Source organism: Lactuca saligna, chromosome 9, assembly GCF_052625555.1.
Source record: "Lactuca saligna cultivar CGN05327 chromosome 9, ASM5262555v1, whole genome shotgun sequence".
NCBI lineage: Eukaryota > Viridiplantae > Streptophyta > Magnoliopsida > Asterales > Asteraceae > Lactuca > Lactuca saligna.
This window is the reverse complement of record NC_136425.1, coordinates 897932-922831: the sequence shown is the minus strand read 5'-3', so window position 1 is coordinate 922831 and position 24900 is coordinate 897932.

The window sequence follows — 24900 nt, the reverse complement described above, 5'->3', positions numbered from 1 at the left end:
ACATAGTAAAGAAAGTAAACACAACCATCATATGTATAATTTAAGAGTTACATTGTTGGATGATACCTGTTTCAAAAATAAATTACAACATGATGACAAAATGAGTTTAAAACTGACACCTTAGCATCACTTCTCCAAAAGCTAAAGTTTACCTGTATTACTGAATCCCTGAGAAATACAAGTAGATTTAAAATAGTATATCAGCATTTAAGCTGGTGAGTTCATAAGTATTTAATGTCAATGTTTGTATAAATTTAAATGAATTTGTTTGTAGATGTTTGAAAACTCCGAGAAAATCCCATATTTCCGACTAGTATAAAAGTAGTCTTCTACTAAAACCCACCTGTTTTGAATGTTGTTTCTAAAATTCCAATATTTTTCCATAAGTGTATGATATTTAAAAAGTTCCAAAATTTTATTATGCAATAGTGTTTTTCATGCCTAGAATAGAAGGTTTATGTAAAAAAATCGCTAAGGTATTTGATAACCCTTAATTCAACGTGTTTTTAATACTCCATGTGAGTTTTATAACCATACTATTAACCCAGACTGCCTGTAACAACGTTCTTCAGGCGCTGAAATGTTATGACGTTTGTCATACCAGACCTACCGGTCTAACTGTCGCTAATAGTTTAGGTGTGGGATTGTCAATCACATATAGATCTATACACAAGTATCACACTCTCCCTACAAGAGATTATGGTATATAATACAGTACTTTAACTGCATACTCGAAAGTACGTGAAGATGAACGTCTCACAAAACTTAGCATCAAATAGATTTACGTATAAAAAGTTCATTTGTTCTTGTATATGAAGGTATTTCCTTGATATAGTACTTATAGTATGTAAAATCTCTTGAATATCTAGTAAACTATACCTATTATAGTTTTTCTCAAATGTATGATTCGTTGTATGATAAACCTTAGTGCAGTATCAGCTTGGTATGTAAGTATAACATTTGTAATAACACCACTAAACATTTATACACCAAAAATATAAATAAAGTGTCTAATATTTGTATAACAACATGTTTCTACTCTTAAAGGACAAAATGTTATTGAATAGGTGTTGCATGCGAACGTTTTCATATGATAGTTATGAATCACATATGATTTGTTATATAATGATAAGTGTAGTAAGAGTTTAATGTTTTCCACACGAGAGTAACCGTGTGTTTACTTTTATTCCTACCCCCCCCCCCCCTTGAAAGTGTATAAAAGCATTTATAAAGTATTTGAAAACATAGTTGTAGGGGTATGAACTCATTTGATAGACAGAAGAAGGTGAAACAAAAACTGAGCAGAACTTCGACTAGGGAAAGTTGAATTTCTCGGGATTCTCGGGAATCTCGGGAGTCTCGGGAGTGAAAAACCTTCCTTGGGAACTTGGGTATGAAGATCGGGGCTTCAGGGGGTTTAAACGTAGAGCTTTGTCACGAGAGAGAGAGAGAGAGAGAGAAGAAATGAGCAATGGAACCCAACACCTTCGGCTGCTATTTATAGCCCTATATTGGGCGCCACATCATGGTACAACTCACCATGTCGTGGTGAGGGATTCTATCCTCTTCCGTTGACGAGACGTGTGCTGACATACCTGGCACCCATCAGTCACAATACCACGTCGTAGTGGGCCTGGCAGCCTTGGATTTGTGTCAAAAACTTGTAAAATTCGTAACTTCCGCGTACGAGCTCCCTTTTTAACATTCTTTATATCCACGCGTAGGTCAGATTATGATCTACTACTCTCGTTTAGACTCTGTCGCCAAACATTGACTTTATTTTTATTTTTATTTATTTTTAACGGGTCGGGACACGAAAAGTCCGTTAAAAATCCATAACTTCTTCATGTGATGTCCGTTCTCGTCAGACTTCATACGAAGTCAGATTTGGACGTTCTTTTTATATACGCATACAGTTTAATGATATCTACAACTTTCATTTAGATACTTAAGGTTAAATATAATTGTATTGAAACTTTGTGTTTTACGTTTATTAGTATTGCCAGTTTTTACTGTGACTCTTAGATTATTCATAACTTCTTCGTTATAACTCAGTTTTTAGTGTTCTTTATATTTCTGAAACCCTTGATACGATGTTTATCATTTTATGTAACCCAATAGAGACTTTTGAACATTCAAAACTTTAATGCAAATTTCATTACATTATAAGAGATTACAAATTCATGACTTTTTAGGTCATTACACTGATTCGAAATATCAGGTTGTCACAGTAACATGTAACTCTATTCATATGGTAGTTAGAAGGTATTGGTGGGAGTTTCATCTGCAGATGATGCCAGAGAGTGGTGGGAGTGAAACCCTAGGAAAGCTTAGGAGATGTTTTAGCATGTAGGACACTCTATATCCCAAGTAAGGTAATTGATATAGGGAAGTGACTTGGAGGAGTCGAGCCCATTCTTGAGGAATGTATAGATAGATATGGAAGGTTGCATTGGGACCGTACTACTGAAAGTACATGATCTATACCCGATACAAGGAAGACCTTGATGATTTTGAGAAACTTTAGTAGTGTGAACTTCTTTGTGTGTGTACTGATTGTTTATGTATTGTGTTTCAGCATGGTGATGACACGTGGTGGAGCAGGAGGTTCGAGACCTAGATCTCAATTGGGCATGGGCACCGAACTAATTGATGAGGGACTACGCGAGTTCATCATATTTAAGATTACGAGAGGCATCCTTGACACGACCTCGGTGATTTTCTAGTCGATCAAGGAGGATATCATCGAGTTGATGGATGAGCATTTACGTGCCTTTAGATTTGAGCTAGTTATTGGTTAGTATAGACCCCACATTGTCTCCTTCAAGGATTTTCTAGAATGTGGGGCACTAGAGTCCTTTGGGGTGAAGGACCCCATTACCACCAGACGATGGATAGAATACATGCAGTATGCTTAGATGACTATCTTCTGCCCTCAATGGGTCAAAGGTGCGGTTCGTTGCTGGCTGTCCGAGGGAGAAAGCTCGACATTGGTGGGAGGAGGTTGGTTATGCTCTAGGATCACCAGCCCTTGAGGCCATAACCTGGTCAGATTTTGTGACTCAGTTCGAAGCGGAGTTTGCACTGGCTGTTGAGTTGCAAAAACTTGCGAGGAAGTTCCAGTATGCGCCAAACGACTAAGACCGTGGCAGAGATCACCACCATGTTTTGAGAGAGATCTTTATTGCTAACCCAGTATGCTGCAGACGAGGAGATGAAGACTCGGTACCACAACATGTTGAGATTAGATATCAGGTAATTTGTTAGTTATTGAACCTATTCAACATTTATGGACATGATATCCATGGCCCGGGCGTAGGAACTCGATTTGGAGCTCGTCAGAAAGAGGAAGGTAGAGTAGGTGCAACCGTCTGAGGGTTTAACAAAGAAAACCAATGTTTTTTAGTCTAGATCGAGGGGCCAGGAGGGTTGAGGCCACTGTGGCAAGTGCGACATGATACATGACGGGGTTTGCAGGGCAGGTGGTTCTGGATGCTATAAGTGCTTAAAGTCAGGGCACTTCGTCAGGGATTACACTGCAACTACCACCACTACCCATGCTTCTGGTTTGATTTGATTTCATTGCAATCATATGGGCTACCAAAAGGTCGATTTCCCGAGTTTTATGGTAGGAGCGGTTGCAACACTCACTTTGGCTACTTTGAAGATCACAGATGGTCGTAAGGGAAAGTAGGTGACCCCCTGTAATGAAGAGCGGGGCTTTTTAGCTAACGGCGAAGGAGGCATGTACAACTCCTAATATGGTTACAAGTATGCCCTTCCTTTCATTTATGTGCTTACATATTTTTTTATGCTTATGTTATATGCTGTAGTGTTTAGGAACGTTCTTAGTGCACAGATTGCATGCTCTAGTTCTTTTAGATTCGGGCGTTACCCGATTAATCGTGAGGGTGCTCAGCGTGGACCGACTCTTGGTTTAACTGCGAGAGCTAGGATATATCTTTAGCAGGTTTGTTTGGGTTTTGTGGCTTCTGTATTGGACCCCAGGATGGAGAGAAAGAGGACAATTGAGGATGTGTCGGTCGTTCGAGAGTATTCACATGTATTCCTTGATAATTTACCTGGAGTATTTATGGAGAGGAAGGTGGAGTTCCATATTGTTCTAGTTTTAGGTGCGGCTCTGATAGCCAATGTACCATATCCGTTAGCACCATCGAAGATATAGGAGTTATCTAGACAATTGCAGGACCTGTTAGACAAGGGGTTCATCAGACCGGGTAGTTCATCCTGAGGAGCACTGATTTTGTTTGTGAGGAAGAAGGATGGATCCTAAAGGATATGTATTTATTATCGGGAGCTGAACAACATGACGGTGAAGAACCGTTATCTGCTTATGAGGATCAATGATTTATTTGACCAGTTGCATGGTGCGTCTTGGTTCTCCAATATTGATTTGTGTTCAAGATATCATCAGATGATGGTTCGAGATGAGTATGTTTGTATGATGGCCTTTAGGACTTGTTATGGTCATTATGAGTTCCCGGTGATGCCTTTTGGGCTCACTAATGCACCAACAATGTTCATGGAACTCACAAAATGGGTTTGCAAATCGATGTTCAATCGGTCAGTCATTGTGTTTATTGATGATATCTTGGTCTATTCTAAGACCAAGAAGCAACATGAGGATCATTTGCAATAGGTTTTAGAAAATTTGAGGAGTAAGAGGCTATATGCCAAATTCTCTAACTGTGAATTTTGGTAGTGTGAGGTGCAGTTTCTGGGACACCTTATCAATCAAAAAGGTATATTGGTTGATCCGACCAAGATTGAGGTTGTGATGCAGTGGGAGGTTCTGAGGTCTCCATCCGAGACTCGGAGCTTCCTTGGTTTAGCTAGGTATTATCAGAGGTTTATCGATAATTTCTCTAGGATCGCAGTTCCGTTAACCAGGTTAACGAAGAATTATGCTACATATTTTTGGGGGCCTGAGCAACAGGCGACTTTTGAGACTTCGAGGCATAAATTATGCGAGGATTTGATCTTGACCCTGCTAGAGGGGGTGGATGACTTTATGGTATACTGTGATGCATTGATTTTGGGATTGCTGTAATTTTGAAGGAGAAGGGACATGTGATATTTTATGCTTCAAGGCAGTTGAAGCCTCGTGAGGCGAATTATCCCACTCATGATTTGGAGCTGGGGGCGTGGTGTTCGCGTTCAAGATTTGGTTTCATTACTTGTATGGGGTTCGTTGTACCATCTATACAGACCACAAAAGTTTGAGGCATTTGATGGATCAGCTAAATATGAACATGGGGAAGCACATGTGGCTCGATGTGTTGAAGGATTATGACTGCGAGATCCTTTATCACCCTATGAAGGCAAACATGGTGGCTGATTCTCTTAGCCGCAAGACGGTTGGTACTCCGATCTAAGATGTATGTTTGTGGGTGACTATTATTTATTCGCTTTTAGAGCAGTTTCGTGAAGCTCAGGTTGAGGCTACGAAGGAGGATCACTAGAAGAGTGAGCATACTGTGGGCCAGGTGTCCTCTTTTGATTATGATAGCACGAGTTTATTGACCCTTCATCAGAGAATTTGAGTTCCCTATTTCGAGGGTATGCGATAGATTCTGATGGAGGAGGCACATAAGGTGAGGTTTTCTGTTCATCTGGGTGCAACAAAGATGTATAGATATCTTCGACTTGATTATTAGTGGACCTGCACGAAGCGGAATATAGCATGATATATGGAGAGGTGCTTGACTTTCAGGAAAGTTAACTCTGAGCACCAGCGACCTCACGAAAAAATAGAGTTGTTGGGTGTTCCCTTTTGGAAATGGGAAGAGACCGTTGGATTAGGTGTCTAAACCAATAACTAAATTAGTATAATCTTGAATTATTAGCAAAGTCGTTTTGGATGCCTTATGGGAAAAGCAAAAGGATTGGGGTTATCTAAAAGGAACCTGCCATATCCTTAGCCTTCCTATCACCTATATAAACTCACTTCGGTTATGATTTTCAAAATTCACTTTCATTCCAAAGAGAGAATTCGAAATTTTCCTTCCTCCTCCTCTACTTTTAAGCTTCCAACTTGCTAGGATTTGAGTGTGAGCCATTAGAGGCACAAGACTTCTAGTGCTTGCTTTCTAAAGACTAACAAGGAAGTACTAATAGTTTATTTGCTATAACAAACTAAGGTATGTATTTTCTAATAACCCTTTAGTAATATCGCAAATAGCAATGTACTTTTAGGGTTCTTGATATTCAATAGTTATTTGCAATTCATGGTGAGAACATAGATCCTTTTGGGTGCATGTGAACTTATGGTTTATATTTATCTGACAAAAATAGATTTTTTGTAACATAGAAAACCCATCAGTGGTATCAGAGCCATTGTTCTCATTAATCTTGCACCAAATTGAATAGATTAAAATTAGGGTTTATCGAAACTAAACCCTAAGAAGGCAATCTTCGGATATCCCTAGGGTTCTTGAAACCTTAGCCTCCACCCTCATATTTTCGATTTTATCAAGGATTGAAACCCTAGCCTCCTTTGCCCATTTTTGAAAATTGAGGCATCCCTTTTAGGGCTTACCTTTTTTCCTTATTTGTTATTTTAAAAGCCTTAAATTTTGAACAATTAAAACCTGATAAACCATGACCTATTTTTGAAAATTAGAAGGCTTGGGATTAGGATTAAATTTGAATTGTTTTATTAACTGGTTATCTATAAATAATTATTTAATCCATAATGATTTAATTAATTTAATTAATTTTTTAATCAAATGGTAAAGATTAAATCAAAATTGGTTTAATTTTAAGTTAAAATTAATTTTATTTCGAAAAAAATTTAAATGTAAACCTAATATTTTAGAAAAGTTTTAAAATACACCTTATACTATATATTAAATGTTTAATATATTATATTTATAAGACAAAGTCAGTCAAATCGTTAGTAGGTCTCATTCACGAAACCCTACTATAAGGAGAGTTTAAAGAAACGACCTATAAAATGAACATCATTTGTTATCCACTCTTACCCACCGCTCTCGTGTATGCTGGAGGGTCATTAGCCAAACGGATTTGATATTACATAATCTCATTAATAAGAATAATGATATAAAGTAACTAAACTATCTTTATAAAATCTCACCCTAGTTACTTTAGGAAAAATGTGAAATAGTATGTTAATCCATGAAAACACACATCATGATTTATATGTCGTTAGTGGAGCGTGTGTGGTGAACCAACACACTAATAGGGACTATAAAGAGATATGATGGGCATTATTATTCACATCTCGTTTTGTGATCCTCGGCATCCCAATCTCAAACGTGAGAGCATAATCCAAGATTAAACATGTCATTGATAAGATTAAATTAATCTTAAAAGATCTAGGAATTTCATAAGATTGAGATTGGTAAAAGTTTTACCTACCTAAAATAGATTCGAATTTGATTACGACATGCATCTTCAAAGTTTGAATCGAAAATATGGATCCTAGCCTTAATTTAAATTTACAGGTTAATAATTAAGGATTAAAATCAACTAACTTGAATTCTCTTTTCTCCAAATGTTAGATTTCTTCTAATGATAGAAATGGTCTTCCTCACTCTTTTAAAAATAGTTTTCCTCTTCGTTCTAATGATGATTTTCCATATTCTGATCAAGGTGAAAATGTTTTCCCTTCTTTAGGAATTGGTGGAACTGGACGTCATGCTTCTACAACTATTCCACCTCATCCTCTTGTGACTCTCCTAACGTCTCATTTTCGTCAAGTTGAAAGATATAAAACAACTCAAGCCCTATTGGCATGTAGACATCAAGATGGAAATTTTGTGTGTGCGCATGTTATATAAAAGAGATCATATATTGACAAGTTGGGTAGAATGAATGTCATTCCCCAAGGGAGTAAGCCATTGATTTTGTTCTTCTTTCGATTCAAAGTCATATGATCAATTCATTGATAACCATTACATGAGGAATATCGACGTAATCCTAATTGATCTTACCCAAATGTTGATTATTGTTGAAGCAAAAATACTTCAGAGCATGTCTAAAGCAAAGATTCTTATTGGGTCTAAATCCAAGGTTTCCATGGACATTGACAATGATGACAATGGTGGTCCAGAAAAGATTTATCTTCTCAATGGAAATGGGTTATCCACGATCAAATCATTTGATCATATGGTAAAACAAAGGAAAAACATTTTGGGATCAATCCATGTGTTAACCCTGAAGAGTCCATTTTTTACTACCAATTGAAGGGACATTAGAAATGAAACTGCCTAAAGTACCTGAAAGATCTTAAATATAGTAAATTCAAGTCGTGTGACTCTACTTTAGATACATCCATTATCTGACTCCATTATTTTATAATTTCCCAATCAAAGACTCCCAATACATTATGTAATGATCACATTTGATGTTATTGCAGGACCTAAGAGAAATAAGGAAGCTTAAGCATAGCGAGCTAAATTTGATCGTGGGAAATGGACATCGGTCACATGGTTCGATGATCTGAATTTGGAGTTACTACTAAGGAGTTAGGATAATTTAATAGATTTATATTCCTATAAACATAGTTTTCATTTTATGTGTTGTAAGAACAAGTTCCAAATTTTCATTTATTTTCAATAAAAGTGAAATTTTGGTTTATCTGGTTGCCTTATTTTATATTTCCTTGAAATTACATTTATGAAAGTGTTGGTTACATTTATAATATTGGCAATATTAATTATGGAATTGAATATGATGATATTGCTTGTAAATATTGTCATAATTAACCAAGTGAAAAAAAATCTCATTACTAACCGGACATATGCTTTGTGTTGTACAAGTTGCATTATATAGTATATGAGAATCTTGGTCATTGGAAAATTATGACTAATTCATTGATCACATTTTTATGAGAGTCAAGTGAAAGAGTATATATGTTTATATGAACTATTCAGATCCACCATAAAGGACGATAGCTCTATTCATCATGATTTTCTAATGTTTCAGTAATATAGTTGTGTTTATAAGATTAAGCATAATTATGATACTTTGAAAATATTAAAAGAGTAGCAGAACGAATAAGAAGTATCTATTAGACAGAAAGATAAAATATTATCCAATCTGATAAGAAAGGAGAATGATTTAGTATCATGTTTTATGATCATCTTAGTGATTGTTGATTTATATCATAATTGATCCTCGAAGAGCATATTAGTGAAATTGTATGACTAAGAAGAGGAATTGGTTATTATTGGAAATAGTTTGATGATAGATGAGTCATACTTTGTTCCAAATCAAGTTGTAGAGCCACACTCTAGTAACTGTGAATCATATCTTGAAATTCAATTCAAACTAAGAAGGTTGAAAACACTTCGAAATATATGGAGTAAAAATGTTTCTTACTCTAGCACATATAGAATTGGAGTTGTGACATTTTCATTAATCGATAAAAAAAGACAAACCAAGACTTATTCTATGAAGTGTTTTCTTGTCAAGAATCCACACAAAGTTTTGAATACTTGTTTTAGCTCATCAAGGAATGTTCCTTGTGAGAAAACTGATATGTCAAGAAGTCAATGGAATTCGTATTGATCTTGAAAGTTTCAATAGTCAATTGACAATAAAGCTTTTAGTTATCACTAGCACGCGACCTTAGGTTGATAACCTATCCTATTTGGTTGACACATTCTTATTTATGTGCACTTCTAGTTAAGTTGGCAATGTTTATGATTTCTATGTTTTTCATATAACTACAAAAGTAAAAGGCGTTGGTCAATGAAAGTGTATTGATCAATATGGGTTACTTGTTAACAATATTGAAGCATTGGTAGGCTTGTGAGCTACTAAAGGGAAAGAAATTTAGAATAGTGAAGTTCAGTCCATGAAGGAAAGCTAAATTTGAATTTGGTTTTGTCCTAAACCTTGTATTTTGATTGTAGATTCGAAATAATAGATTCACATGGATTGGAACGTATGCACCATGAAATATAGGTGGTAAAGGTTTTGCTCTAATTCATGAGAATGATTGTGAGGAAATACTTTCACTAATAGATTTTAAAGATCTGATAAAGATCAATATGGATATTGGTTGTGTTCATTGCATTCTCAAATTCATAATATGATTACGACATCCATCTTCGTATTTCGAATTATGAGGAATGACAAGGACTTGTTTGAACTTTCTAGACATATATCTGTATGTTTTGAAAGGGTTTAAACACACACACACACACACATATATATATATATACTATCAAATGAAGGTTTATAAACTTAAGAAGTCTAGTTGGAGACTTATCGAAGCTTCACATAAGATAAATATGTACTTCAATAAGAAAGTCAAGAGTATTGATTTCTACAAGTCTAGTTGATTTTTGGGTACATGTCAAAGCTAGTGGGAGCATAATTATTATGTTAGTATTGTATGTTGACAAATACTATTCATAAAGGTTTAGATTGTATAGTTTAATAGAACTTAGTCATATACATATATATATATATATATATATATATATATATATATATATATATATATATATATATATATATCATGTTGAAATGGTTCCACATAGGAAATTCAATATATGAAAATATTATAGCAAGAGACTGGAAAGATATCAAATCCTTATGTGAGACATATTGATTCGAGTCCCATATGCTTCGGATATAGAATCGATTACATATGCTATAATATTCACTTATTCTTGTTTTTTTAAATACTCAGATCATTGTAAGAAAAAGGACTAGAATTTTGTGACTAGTGTTAGTAAACAACTATCAAGAACATTCTAAGGTTATATCAAAGGTCTGGTTGCTTGTGGACAGTTAGAAGTACGATATTAATTTGGATGGACCATAGTGATATGATTCTAGATTGAGATGGTTCTTAATCCGAATTGATGGCCATATGGTAATATGGAAATGTTTCATAATCGGAGATAGTTGAAAAGTATACATGTGAGTTGGAAACTTTAATGTAAAGAAAAGTGTTAAAGGAGTGTACCTTGAATTACAAATTACCATGGAACTGTTTCTACTAACAAATTTCCAATGCGATATTCTGTAATATCAATGGATCAGTCTTTTAGATTTTGGAATCTTGATATCATAGGAGATTAATGCATGTTAAGTGGAATTCCATCACACCTTGGATAATGATAAGAATTTAGAATTGTGAAATGAGTATCACTGCAATATTGTTCAATTGATCTGTTCATAAAAGAAGGACCATAGAGAGGCATAGTATGCATGCTCATAACATGGCATGGCTGGTGTTTAATTCAATTGATTAGTTGATTACTCGAACCATCATACAATGAACAAAGTCATAGTTATTATCATGTTTAAATAATAGAGATTATTTATATTCAATAGAGTTTGAGACCATAGTTAATTAGTTTATTATTGTGTTTCATTTTGCATGTTTTACTTCCTGAATAATTTGATTATTCGATACTCAACATTCGACCATAATTTAGGAATTAAGTAATGAATAAAGATTGTCATCAATTGTATTGTAGATGGTCTAAGGATTTTAGACATAACAATTATGTTGCTACAACTTTCATGAATACTTAGAAAATGGAGATTTGAGTATTAGATAAACACACGCTTAGAGAATTACTTCATGGATTATATCACGAGTAATTTTGAGACAATAATATCTTATATTCTTAAAATAGAGATATATGAGTTGTAATTTACAATTCGATTGTACATTGGTATTGCGAAAATACATCAGTAACTTGATGTTATAAAACATAGTGTCATTTGCAATTTAGTGAGTAAAAGATACATATGAGTCAATCTTTATTCATTCCTTTTTTCCTAACAGGAAAAACGATATCTTTATGCCCCTCGGTGATTTGACATTGACTTATAGTGCTGAACCAAGCCAAGACTAAATTGATGTGTTTAATTAGTAAGTCTTATGAGATCATTACAAATCAGTAAATCGGGAAACAAAATTTTGGAAAATGAGATTGATTCTAATCCATATCTCATATCAACACGATATCTTGTAGAACAGAGGAATATTTGATCACTTATCTGAGGACAAATATCTAATTAGATTAGAGTTTGGTAGTTGCTTTGGAAAATACCCTTTGCTATTTAATTTAGAAGTTATACCTATAATTTAGTTTTAGACTTATCCAAGTGGGAGACTGTTGTATTAGGTGAATAATCCAAAAGCTAAATTAGTATAATCTTGATTTATTATCAAAGTCCTTTTCAGTTGCCCTCAAACCTAGTAATTGACCGTAATGATTTTTGGAGAGATAGAGAGACTGATTTATTGATTTATTAGATGGTTAATAAATTAATTGGAGGTCTAAATAAATGATTTATTAATATATATTATAAGAATAATATATTAATTAGAAATAGTATTGTTTAATTAAAAATTAATTGGAATTAATTTTGGGAATAACTAGATTAATTACAGGTGGAAGGACTAAAGGTGACACTGTTCAAAAGTTGGACATTGACCAATTCTAGAACCTCCCATACGGGGATGGTTCTGGAGGTGTTATAGAGGCTTTCTAGAGCTATCCTTGGGCTCTAAGGAAATTTGGATGCCTTATGGGTAAAAGCAAAAGGATTAGGGTTATCTAAAAGGAACCTGCCTTGTCATTAGCCTCTCAATCACCTATATAAACCCCCTTGGGTTATGATTTTTAAAATTCAATTCATTCCAAAGAGAGAATTTAAAATTTTCTTTCCTCCTCCTCTCTCTTCTTAAGCCTCCAACTTGCTAGGGTTTGGGTGTGAGCTATTAGAGGCATGAGACTTTGGGTGTTTACTTTCTAAAAACCAACAAGGAAGGATTACTAGTTTATTTGCTATAATAAAAGAAGGTATGTATTTTCTAATATCCCTTTAGTAATTTTGAAAATAGAAATGTACTTTTAGGGTTCTTGATATTCAATAGTTGTTTGCAAATTATAGTGAGAACATATATCCTTTAGGGTGCATGTGAACTTATGGTTTATGTTTATCTACTAAAAATAGAAGTTTTCTAACATATAAAACCCATCAGAGATTATGATGGATTTCATCACAAAGATACCGCAGACCGTGCAAGGGGTCGATTCAATTTGGGTTATCGTGGATCTATTGACAAACAGTGCACATTTTCTTCAAATTTTCAGGAGAGCATCTTTGCGAAGAAGTTGGCAGATGTTTATATCCGATAAGTTGGGGCACGACATGGGTTTCCGATATTAGTGGTTTTGGATCGGGATGTAAGCTTCACTTCTATATATTGGAAGAGATTTCATGGGGAGTTGGGTACTCATCTACGCTTTAGCATGACATTTCATCTGCAGACTGATGGTCTGAGTGAGCGGACTATCCAGACTTTAGAGGATATGCTTCGGGCATGTGTGTTAGATTTTGGTGATAGATGGGATACGTATCTCCCTTTGACTAAGTTTTCTTACAAAAACAAGTATCACACCAATATTTATCAACCTCCTTTTAAGATGCTTTACAGGAGGAAGTGTCGGACCCCAATTTGTTGTGGCAAGGTTGGTTAGCAAGCCATGGGTAGCACATAGATGGTGCTCCGAACTTCTGAGTTGATCTAGCAGGTACGTGGGAGATTGCAGATAGAGCAAAGTCAGCAAGAGATCTATGCAGATAGGTTTCGATCCGATTTGGAGTTTCAGGTCGGAGATATAGTACTCCTAGAGGTGGCACCTTGGAAAGGTGTCATCCGGTTCAGGAAGCGGGGCAAGCTGGGCCCCAGATATATCGATCCTTTCATGGTTAATGCTCGGGTGGGTAGGGTTACATATCATTTGGAGCTACCCAAAGAGCTTAGTCAACTCCATAACACTTTTCACATCTCTTGGTTGTAGAAGTGTTTGGTTGATGATTCTGCAGTGGTTCCTTTGGAGGATATTCATGTGGACGAGCGCTTGAGTTATATAGAGAGACCGATTTCCATCATCGACAGGAAGATGAAGACTTTATGTAGCAAGGTTGTGATATTGGTGAAGGTGCAATGGCAGCACTGCAAGGATATAGGGTGGACATGGGAGCTCAAGGATGAGATGAGGGAGCATTACCCAAAGTTGTTTGTAGCAGCGAACTTTAAGGAAAAAGTATGATTCAAGAGGGGGAGAAATGTAACATCTGGATTCTTGGAAGTATTTGATTTTAATGAATTTTGGATTTTCGGAGTGACCACATCATGGTGAAGGCATCCCATGATATGGCATCTATTGGCCATGATGTGGCGACCCTATGACATGTTAACCCTAATTTTTTAAGGTTTTAAAAGAAAGTTGGGAGGCTAGGGCTACACATCTTCAACCTCCATCACTCTTAAGCCCAAGAAACCTAAGCCTAACCCACTTTAAAGCTTTTGAGTTCCCTTTCAATCGTTTTTGGTGATTTTGAAGGAAGTAGAAAAATATTGATTGCAAGAAGGAAGCAAACAACACTCTCTAATCTCTAGAATCATCTTGCTAGATTATTTGTATGGATCTTTAATCTAGCTTTGCATCATTTCTCTATGGATACAAAGTTATCTTGAATGATTAAACTCTTTGATGGATTTTGAGTGAAGCAAAGTGATAAAGTTTTCAACTTTATGACTCCGGCTGCTCTACGTAGTTCAGGTGGTCTTCAACCTAAACATCATCCAGAGATACCACTGCATCCTCATCTAAAATGCACTTCCACAATTGGGAAACATGAAAAGTGTTGTGTATCTGACTGAGCTCTCCCGGAAGGTCCAACCTATAGGCTAACTTGCCAACTCTGGCTAACACCCAAAAGGGTCCAATAAACCGGGGACCCAGTTTTCCCCTCTTCCTGAAACGGATCACACCCTTCCAGGGTGAGACCTTTAGGAGCACCATGTCTCCAACCTGGAATTCCAGCTCCGATCGACGTCGGTCAGCGTAACTCTTTTGCCGACTCTGAGCAGTCTGAAGTCTCTGTCTGATCTACTGAATCGTCTCGGTAGTTTGCAGAACTACCTCGGTCCGGCCCATAACCTTATGACCCACTTCACCCCAACAGACCGGGTGCGACATCTCCTTCCGTACAAGAGTTCATAAGGCGGGCACCTATACTGGAATGAAAGCTGTTATTGTATGAGAATTCCACGAGAGGTAGGTAAGAGTCCCAACTCCCACTAAAATCGATAACACATGCCCTCAGCATGTCCTCAAGTGTCTGTATGGTCCGCTCACTCTGGCCGTTTGTCTGCGGATGATAAGATGTACTGAGATGCAGTTGTGTGCCCAGTTCCTTGTGGAAGTTCTGCCAAAATCGAGAGGTGAAGCGAACATCACGATCAGAGACAATAAAGACCGGAACTCCATGTCGCGCGACAATCTTGCGAACGTATATCTCAGCTAACTTCTTGGCTGAGGATCCCTCCCGAATGGCGAGAAAGTGAGCACTCTTGGTCAATCAGTCTACGATGACCCATATAGTGTCGAAACCCCTTGTCGTCCTCAGCAGCTTGGTGATGAAATCCATCGCGATCTGCTCCCATTTCCACATAGGAATCTCAAGAGGCTGCAACTTCCCATGGGCCCTATGATGCTCCATCGTGACCATCCTGCAGGTAAGGCATCTTTCTACGTACTCAGCGATTTCTCACTTCATTCACGGCCACCAATAGCTCAAACATAAATCCCGGTACATCTTGGTTGCTCCCGGGTGAATGGAGAACTGAGACTTATGAGCCTCCTCTAATATATTCGGCCTGACTCCACCAGTCATCGGAACCCAGACCCAACCATAATGGGTCATCAATCCCCAGCTATCCTGCTCAAACCGAGCGTTTTCACCCTTTATCCTCTCTAGTTTCCAGTTCTCTCTCCGCATACCCTCCGACTGTGCTCCTTGGAGCAAGCTCACGAGTGTGGAACCTACTGATATCCTCATGCATGATACTGGGACAGATGGTCCGACCGCCTTGCGGCTTAAGGCATCTGCAACCACATTCGCTTTACCAAGATGGTAAAAGATCTCACAGTCGTAATCCTTGACTACGTCCAGCCACCTGCGCTGCCGCATATTCAGGTTCGGCTAATCCATGATATACCTCAAGCTCTTGTGGTCTGTGTAAATGGTACAGCGGACCCCATAGAGGTAGTGTCTCCAAATCTTGAGAGCGAACACCACCGCTCCCAATTCTATATCATGTGTGGGGTATCTCGACTCGTGTGACTTCAACTGCCGCGATGCGTAGGCGATAACTCTACCCCTCTGCATGAGAACCGCTCCAATTCCTGTGATGGATGGATCACAGTACACCACAAAATCCTCCACCCCCTCGGGGAGGGTCAAAACTGGGGATTCACACAACCGTTTCCTGAGAGTCTCAAACGCCCTTTGCTGCTCGGGGCCCCACCGAAAATCCACCCCCTTCCTCGTTAGATGAGTGAGGGGTACTACAATCTTAGAGAAATCCTGAATGAATCTCCGGTAGTACCCTGCCAAACCCAAAAAGCTCCTGATGTCTGAGGGGGATCTCGGGACCTCCCATCGCATAACAGCCTCGATCTTGGCCGGATCTACCAGAATCCCATCCTGGTTAACGAGATGCCCTAGGAACTGAACCTCTCGTAACCAAAACTCGCACTTTGAGAACTTAGCATAAAGCCGTTCATTCCACAGAACCCCCAATAACTCTCGTAAATGCTCCTTGTGTTGCTCTCCGGTCTTGGAATATACCAAGATGTCGTCAATGAACACTATGACCGAGCAATCCAGCATCGGTCTACAAACCCAATTCATTAAGTCCATGAAAATGGTCGGTGCATTAGTGAGCCCAAATAGCATCACCACAAACTCGTAATACCCATATCTAGTTCTGAATGTTGTCTTTTCCACATCCTCCTCCAGTACTCTGACCTGATGGTACCCGGACCTCAAATCAATCTTGGAAAACCAAGATGCCCCTCGCAACTGATCAAACAGGTCGTCTATCCTTGGGAGTGGGTAACGGTTCTTCACCGTTAACTTGTTCAACTCCCTATAGTCTATGCACATCCGATGAGACCCATCCTTCTTCTTTACGAAGAGTATCAGGGCTCCCCATGGAGAACTGCTTGGGCGAATGAACTGCTTCCCTAGCAACTCCTGCAGCTGTTACGACAGATCCTGCATCTCTGGTGGTTCCAATCGGTACGGGGCCTTAGTGACAGGGGCCGCACCTGGCACCAGGTCGATCCTGAACTCAACCTGCCTCTCTGGAGGTATTCCGGGTAACTCCTCCGGAAACACGTCGGCGAACTCCCTGACTACTGAGACATCTGAAACTGAAGAGGGGTTGCCGACCTGTGTATCCTCCACATACGCAAGATAACTCGTAAACCCATGCTGAATATACTGTTGATTCCTAGCAGTTGAGCAAAATCCGAAACCTGATCTGGTGCCCTCACCATAAACCACCAGTTCTCCCCCACTTGGGGTTCGAACTGTAACCCACTGACCTTCGCAGCCAATTATGGCACTGAACCAACTCAACCAATCCATCCCCACAATCACACAGACATCCCTCATGGGTATGGGAATCAGGTTAATCGAAAAAGGTATCCGAAATATTTTGCAATGTGCAATCCCGATAAACTGAAGAAGCAGAAACCCTGAGCTCACTGGAAATAGAGACTAATAACGAACGCTCCAGCTCTGCTAAAGGCAGACCAAGTCTGCTACCAAGAGTCGGGGAAACGAACGAACGACTCGCACCCGAGTCGAACAATACCAAGGCATGCAAGGAATTCACTAAAAACGTACCTAATACAGGTACCCGCAATAATTTAGATAAAAAATCATATGTATGTATGTATGTATGTATATATATATATATATAGAGAGAGAGAGAGAAAGAGAGATTATAGAAACATACCGGCCACCACATCTGGTGCTGCGCTGGCCTCCTCAGCAGTGAGCTGAAAAGCGCGTCCCCGGGCCTTCGGAGGCTCTGTACCACCCTACTTTCCGTCTGTGATCCTCAACGTAGCCGGTGCTAGAGCCTGCACTGGTCTGGCAGCTAACTGCGGGCAGTGGGTCTTCACATGACCCACCTGATGACAATGATAACAAATCCTCATATCAGGAGCAGGGGCGGGCTGGCGGCACTCCCGTGCGTAATGCCCCTCCTTGCCACATTTGTGGCATCCAATAATTAGTCTACATACTCCCGAATGAACCTTCCCACACTTCCCACAAGTGCGGGTTTGCTGCCCTCCCGATCTAGAATCTGCGGTTTTGAACAGCTTCGGTGCTGGCTGCGCCTGACCTGGGGCCTGCCTCGCCTCCCGTAACTACAACTCAATCTCCAGCTCGCGCCTCCTCGTGGCCTCCTGGATCTCCAATAACGTACTACACCTCTGCGTCACGACAAACTATCTGATATTCATCTTGAGCATACCTAGATAACGAGTCATCTGTGCCTGCTCTGATGCGAACTCCGGGCAAAACATCGCCCTCTCAGTAAACATTCTCGTAATCTCTACCACCAACTCCTTATCCTGTTGCAGATCTAAGAGCTCCTGTGCTAGCCTCTCCCTCTCCACCCGCGGAACATAATGGGTACTGACATGTATCTGAACTGATCCCAATAAATCTCAGCTCGCTGCTCCTCAGTGTACGATCCAGTAACCAATCTCCACCAATCCTTTTCCCCTGACCGCAAAAGGTTTAGAGCACACCTCACCCTCTTATTATCAGGGCACGAACACGTGAAGAAACATCCCTCCACGTCGGACAACCGTCTCATAGCAATAATAGGATCCTGAGTGCCATCAAAAGTCGGGGGCTTCGTATTGTCGAAGTCCCGATACTGAAAGGCTCTAACGGCTCCTCCTCCAGCTGCTGTTACAGCCGATGTAGCTGCAGCAGCGGCTGACTCAACCAACACCGCATAACAATCGTCAACGTACCCCACCATGGCGGTCTTAATAGACCCGAACATCTCTGGTAACTGTGCCCGAAATAGATTGGAAACCTCGTCATGCAGGATCTCCCGAATCCTGGCATCCAACTCATCTGTCCCCAACTGAAACGCAACTTCGGGCTGCACTGGTTCTCCCTGCCCGTCAACTCCTGTCCCTGATCCCGATCCGGATGTGGCTCCAAAGGGACTCGTCATCACCATACTGAAAACATACCAATAAATACATCAGAAAGATGTAGAATAACCTGTATACTAACAGAGGACCAACTCCCAACCAACCCTAGGGGTTGTGACTTCCTTGCTACCCGTATGGGTCCTGTGCTTTCAGTAGTACGTGCCCATACTACCTTCCACACCTACCTATATCACATAACTGGCCTCCCGGCCTCATACCACCCACCCATCCATGAAACTTCCACCAACCCTGCAACACTAGTGTATGCTAGCCATATATAACGTTGGACCCCATAGACTTTCCAATATCCAATCCTACCCTAAGCTCCTAATCAAACAAGAACATACCATAAGGCCAAATCAAACATTCTCAGGCTACAAGATCTTAATTATGTACGACCATGATGCATACACTGAGCAACTACAGTAATGATGTCAATTTCATATGAGGAAAACCCTAGGCTAGCAGACATCATATAATCAGGCAATTCCATCATGCAATTCCTGAAGATCCCTAGCCTATTTCTAGCATGTGGTTCTAACACATCATAACATCAAACAACAATATGGTATTTTGGGGACTACTTACTGGCTCCGGCTGACGGTACACATCTCATCCCCTTTGTTTAAGTTAAATTTTTATTTCGAAAATCATTTTTCATCACTTTTTTTAAATATTTCCTTGATTTGAGACTGGATTCACACGTATGTTCCTCCAATTCACTCAAACCAAGGCTCTGATACCAACTTGTAACAACCCAAAAAAAAATTTAAAAGAAATTCAAACTTTCCAAAAACCATCCTTACACCATTAAAAGTTATTCAACATCAACAAGTTCTAATTGTTTTTCAAAATGTTTTCATATCAGAGTTCCCAGAATCCAGAATCATAAAAACGGGGATGTGTACGTCACGCCTTCGCCTTGCCATGGTCAACTGATGTACCTGAAACAATAATCGATAAAATGTAAGCTCGAAGGATTAGTGAGTTACCCCCAAAATACCAACCTCTTGCATCCATCACAAAAGAATAATAATTAACAGCATGCATAATAAGCCTTCAGCCTGACTGGACCGCCTCCTACGGGCCTACAACCTATCTTGACCGCTCTCGAGCCTTCAGCATGACTGGACCGCCTCCTACGGGCCTACAGCCTATCCGGACCGCTCTGGGTATGTTGGCCTCAACCGCACAAAGCAGGACACCGCCTCAACCCAACCCATCCATATATGTCAACATATAAATAGCACATAATCATACAATAAACACAGATCATACTAACGGCTAACATAGTAGCATTCTATCCATCAAGTTACCAACCCAAGTGATCATGAATATGGAACACATACTAATACCGGGAATAAATCCCAAGGGACCAACCTAGTGTCATAGACCTTGATGGTATAGTGAGGATAACTCACCTCACAATAGTGCAGAACTGAACTGAGAGTCTTCAACTGCTATGCTCGACACCCTCGACTGAGAGATAAAAGAATACGAATTACTCAGCTAGACCCAAATTGTCCAAATCTATTATTGGCCCAATTTATTAAATTGGGCCCATCACTCTATTGGGCCTACATGAAACCTACAAGTCTAACCTGGCCCAACATCATTGCATCAGTCCATTAAGGGATTAACCCAATTGACCCATAACCGGCCCAAAGCATAAAACCCACAAGCCAAAAGTCCAACAGGGAGCGTACGCGGGGGGTACCTCCCACTTACGTTGGGCGTAGCGTAATTCATCGTTGACCATCATCGGGACGGCTGACCACGTACGCTGGGCGTACAGATATTACACGGGGCGTACACGCAGGTTTACCAAAGTCTTAGTAAGTGCTTAACGGGTTGAGCTCTTGAACCCATATTCCAGATCCGTCGACCAAATATGCCATAAAATCATAAAGTTTTGGACTTTATCACATTGGATGTCCAAAAAGTCCTTAACTCATAGTCTTAATCCATTAAGACCTTCTTATCACATGCATGGATCAAGTTTAGCTAAAAAGGGCTGATTTTTATCACTCAAGGCCTCTCAACACATTTGAAAGGACAACTTATTTCGTCTATAACTTCACATGCATCAACTTGGAAAATCTAGGGACTAAAAGACCTTCATAAAGCTAAAAAGTCTAGATCTAAGGTAAATAAGCATAAAGGTTCAATCTTTTTACCTTCTGGGGCTCTAATGGTGTAACCCAACCTCAGATCCAAGGCCTTGTTTTCCTCCTCTAGCTTCTTGGTGCTATAAATCCACTCTCCAAAGCTCAAGATGCACACTAACTCACTCTTCCCACACAAACTAGGGTTTTGGGGGCGTTCTCTGAGGTATGGAGGCTGAGGTGAGGGTAAAGAATGAGTTATAAGGGTGTTTATATAGTCCCAACTCCGAATATTAGGGTTTTTAGCTGACGCGAGTACGCCCAGCGTACTAGGGTGCGCCTAGTACACCCAACATACTCTTATGTACGCTTAGCGTACCCTTCCCCTTTTGGCTCAAAGTTTCAACTTTAGGTCCCTACACTTCTCGGGACTCAACATAACTTCTCCGAGGGCTATAAAAGAAAATAATTAAAAGAAGGCAGAATTCGAAATATACCTGCTCGGTTCAGCGCGTTACAAGACTAGTCCCCACTACATGGCCTTAGCTTGCCACGATGTGGTGACTCGGGAACCTTCGACTGTTTTGGCATTTAGTTCCCACGATGTGGCCAAGGAGGGCCATGACATGGAGGGCTGCTGATTGAAAATTTAACATTGCTTTGACCGTTGACTTTTTGACCAGTTTGACTTTTGTCCAAACTTGGGTAGAATTGGGTAGTAGTGGTCTTCGTACACTTACTGTTATGCCCGTATGTGCTTGTTGTCTTTGTGACTTTTTATGATATTATTATATGCTTAGCTATAGGGGTGAAATAGACCTAGTATCGGTTGAAAGATATCGAAGGGGGTGAAGTAGACCCAGTGTCGGTTGAAATATTTCGAAGGGGGTGAAACAGACCTAATACTGGTTAAACGATACCGAAGGGGGTGAAATAGACCTAGTACCAGTTGAAAGATACCAAAGGGGGTGAAATAGACCCAATTTAGTTTTGAGATTTTATGTTTGGTGTGTAGTATTTTAATGAACTCACTATGCTTTGTGCTTAGGGTTTTGTGTTTAAATGTTTTCAGGTACTTTCGGTTTCAAAAGTGTAACGCCCGTAGATCTGGGCTAGTCAATTTAGAGGCAATAAGTGTCGAAGATGACTTTTCAGCAAAATATTATTTAGAATAAATAATCTTAACCAAGTTTAGTATATTTACAAGGTTTCCGTATATATAAAGACCACCGAAATCCAAGTTATAACGAAGAAGTTATGACCCGTCGAAATTTCGCAACGGAACCGACACGATACCGGGAAACATAAATAGTGAATTTATGATAGAGCGAGATTTAGCCTTAGCGATCTAAACGAAAGTTGTAGAATACGTTAACCCGAAAGTGTCCATCAAAAGAATGCCCAAATCTGACTTCGTATGAGGAAGTTATGATTTTTCGAAGTTTCGGATTAGCAGTGTACAGCCCGAAATTCGAATATTAGATCAAACGGTTTTTAGCTGACACAACCTAAACGAGAATCGAAGATCTCGTTATTAGTAGCGTAACGATAGAAAGACAGACGAAAATGGACACCGGATGAAGAAGTTATGTGATTTTAACGAACCAATCCTGTCCCGGTCTGTAAAAAATATAACTTTAAAAATCAAGTCAAAATTAGCCGACGGAATCTAAACGAAAGTTGTAAAGTACGTCTCTACCTACGCGTGGACATAAATATCGTCAAAAACGGAGTTTGTATGAACGAGTTACAAATTATAATAGCATATTTACGTATTAAAATAAAGTAAAAATCATATATACGTACACACACACATACACACACACACACATATATATGTATATATATATATATATATATATATATATATATATATATATATATATATATATGTACATATGTATATATCATTAGAAAGGTATCGACGATGCGGTCATTATAAGTTGAGTTCTTTCCACATTAATTTAGTACAAATATTATTAAATCCATTTAAAATACTATTATAGAGCAATGTTTAGTTGTTTATATAACTAAAATGTCATTAAGTAACTATGGAGGGTAGTTTTTGAAAATTCAATTAGTATAAATAAGAGCCTTGGACTCTCATATTTCTTGCACCATTCTCTTGATTCAAGAGTCTTTCTCTCCTTATCCCACGATCATTTCGGTCCTTCGTGATTCGACTTCTCTTTCTGTAGTTTTAGTATAGTAAGGTGAACGTTGAAGCGTTGCACGAATCTTTATTAGAAAGATTCAGCGATGAAGTTCTGCCCCTGTAGAGCCCGACTCCTAGCTAAAATCCCCTTCTAAGTAAGTTATGCTTACCCTATTTTAAATATAGTTTATATTTAAAATGAGTATTGTTATTATAAATTTATAATAAATATTTGAGCTATTATTACGATTTATATAAGTGTCGTTATAATATCTTTTTAACTACTCGTGGTACGGAGAATCTGGTTTAAAGGGCCGCATAGGGTTGTTGGATTTCAGAAGTGCTATACGCCAAAATGGTCCTGCCCTCCGGTGATTTATGTCTGGCTCCTGTCTGTACATAGTGGTTGGAAAGTATTGTTTAAACGCTTATATAATAATAATAATAATAATAATAATAATAATAATAATAATCATAATAATAATAATAATAATAATAATAATAATAATAATAATAATAATAATAATAATAATAATAATAATAAGACTAATAATTAGTCACGGTAAATATTAGACTAAAATCTAGTGGTAATAATACTAGGTTTCGTCGAAGAAAATTATTTTAAATTAAACGAAGCGTTGTCCGAGTACCGAGTCACCACCTTCTCAGGTGAGTGCATAGTTACTTTCATCTTACACATAGATATGAAGTATTTTACATAAACTACGTGCTATGTGTGCATATTATCTGAATATTTGCTATCTATGGTGGATGAACGTTTTTTTATACATGTTTTAAATGATTTGAACTGTATACGTATTTTAAATATACAAGTATGTTGGGTATGAGATGGGTAGATGAATGATGAGAGATAAAAGATTATGTGAGTAAACATTGGCAGCTATAGACTTAGTGCCTAACAAATAAAATCGACAGCTATGGACTTAGTGCCTATTGGACAAACACTGGTAGCTATGGACTCAGTACCTGTTAGGAATTGGTAGCTATGGACTTAGTACTTATTAGATAAACACTGGTAGCTATGAATTTAGTACCCGACAGCTATGGAATTAGTGCTTTATGAACGAGTATTGGCAGCTATGGATTTAGTGCCAGTCCTATAACTCTGAAAGCAAAGGACTTCAGAATAAACGAATGCGGGATAGATGAATCTTAGGATAGATCCTTAAGAGTAAATAAGATAATGGGGACGGGTAATTGGGTCGATTGTTTGATTGTTTAAACATAATAATTATATTATTGTGGGTTGAAAACCCTGTGTACTCACCAGGTTTCCCAACCTGACCACTCTGTTTATTTATATTACAGGTGTTGAGATGAAGTCACGTTACACTGAGAGATTAAAGAGATGTAGATCACTAGTATAAATAAATGTAAGTTCTGTTTATGCTTATGTTTCTGTATTGACGATGACATCCCAATGTTTTAAAACGAATTAAAAATACTTTTCTTAGGAAATGCTTTGATAACATATTTATCATGTTTTACTGGGAACAAATTCTGCAACATTTTTATTAAAAGAGGTACTTTGATTTTTATAAAGCATAAATAA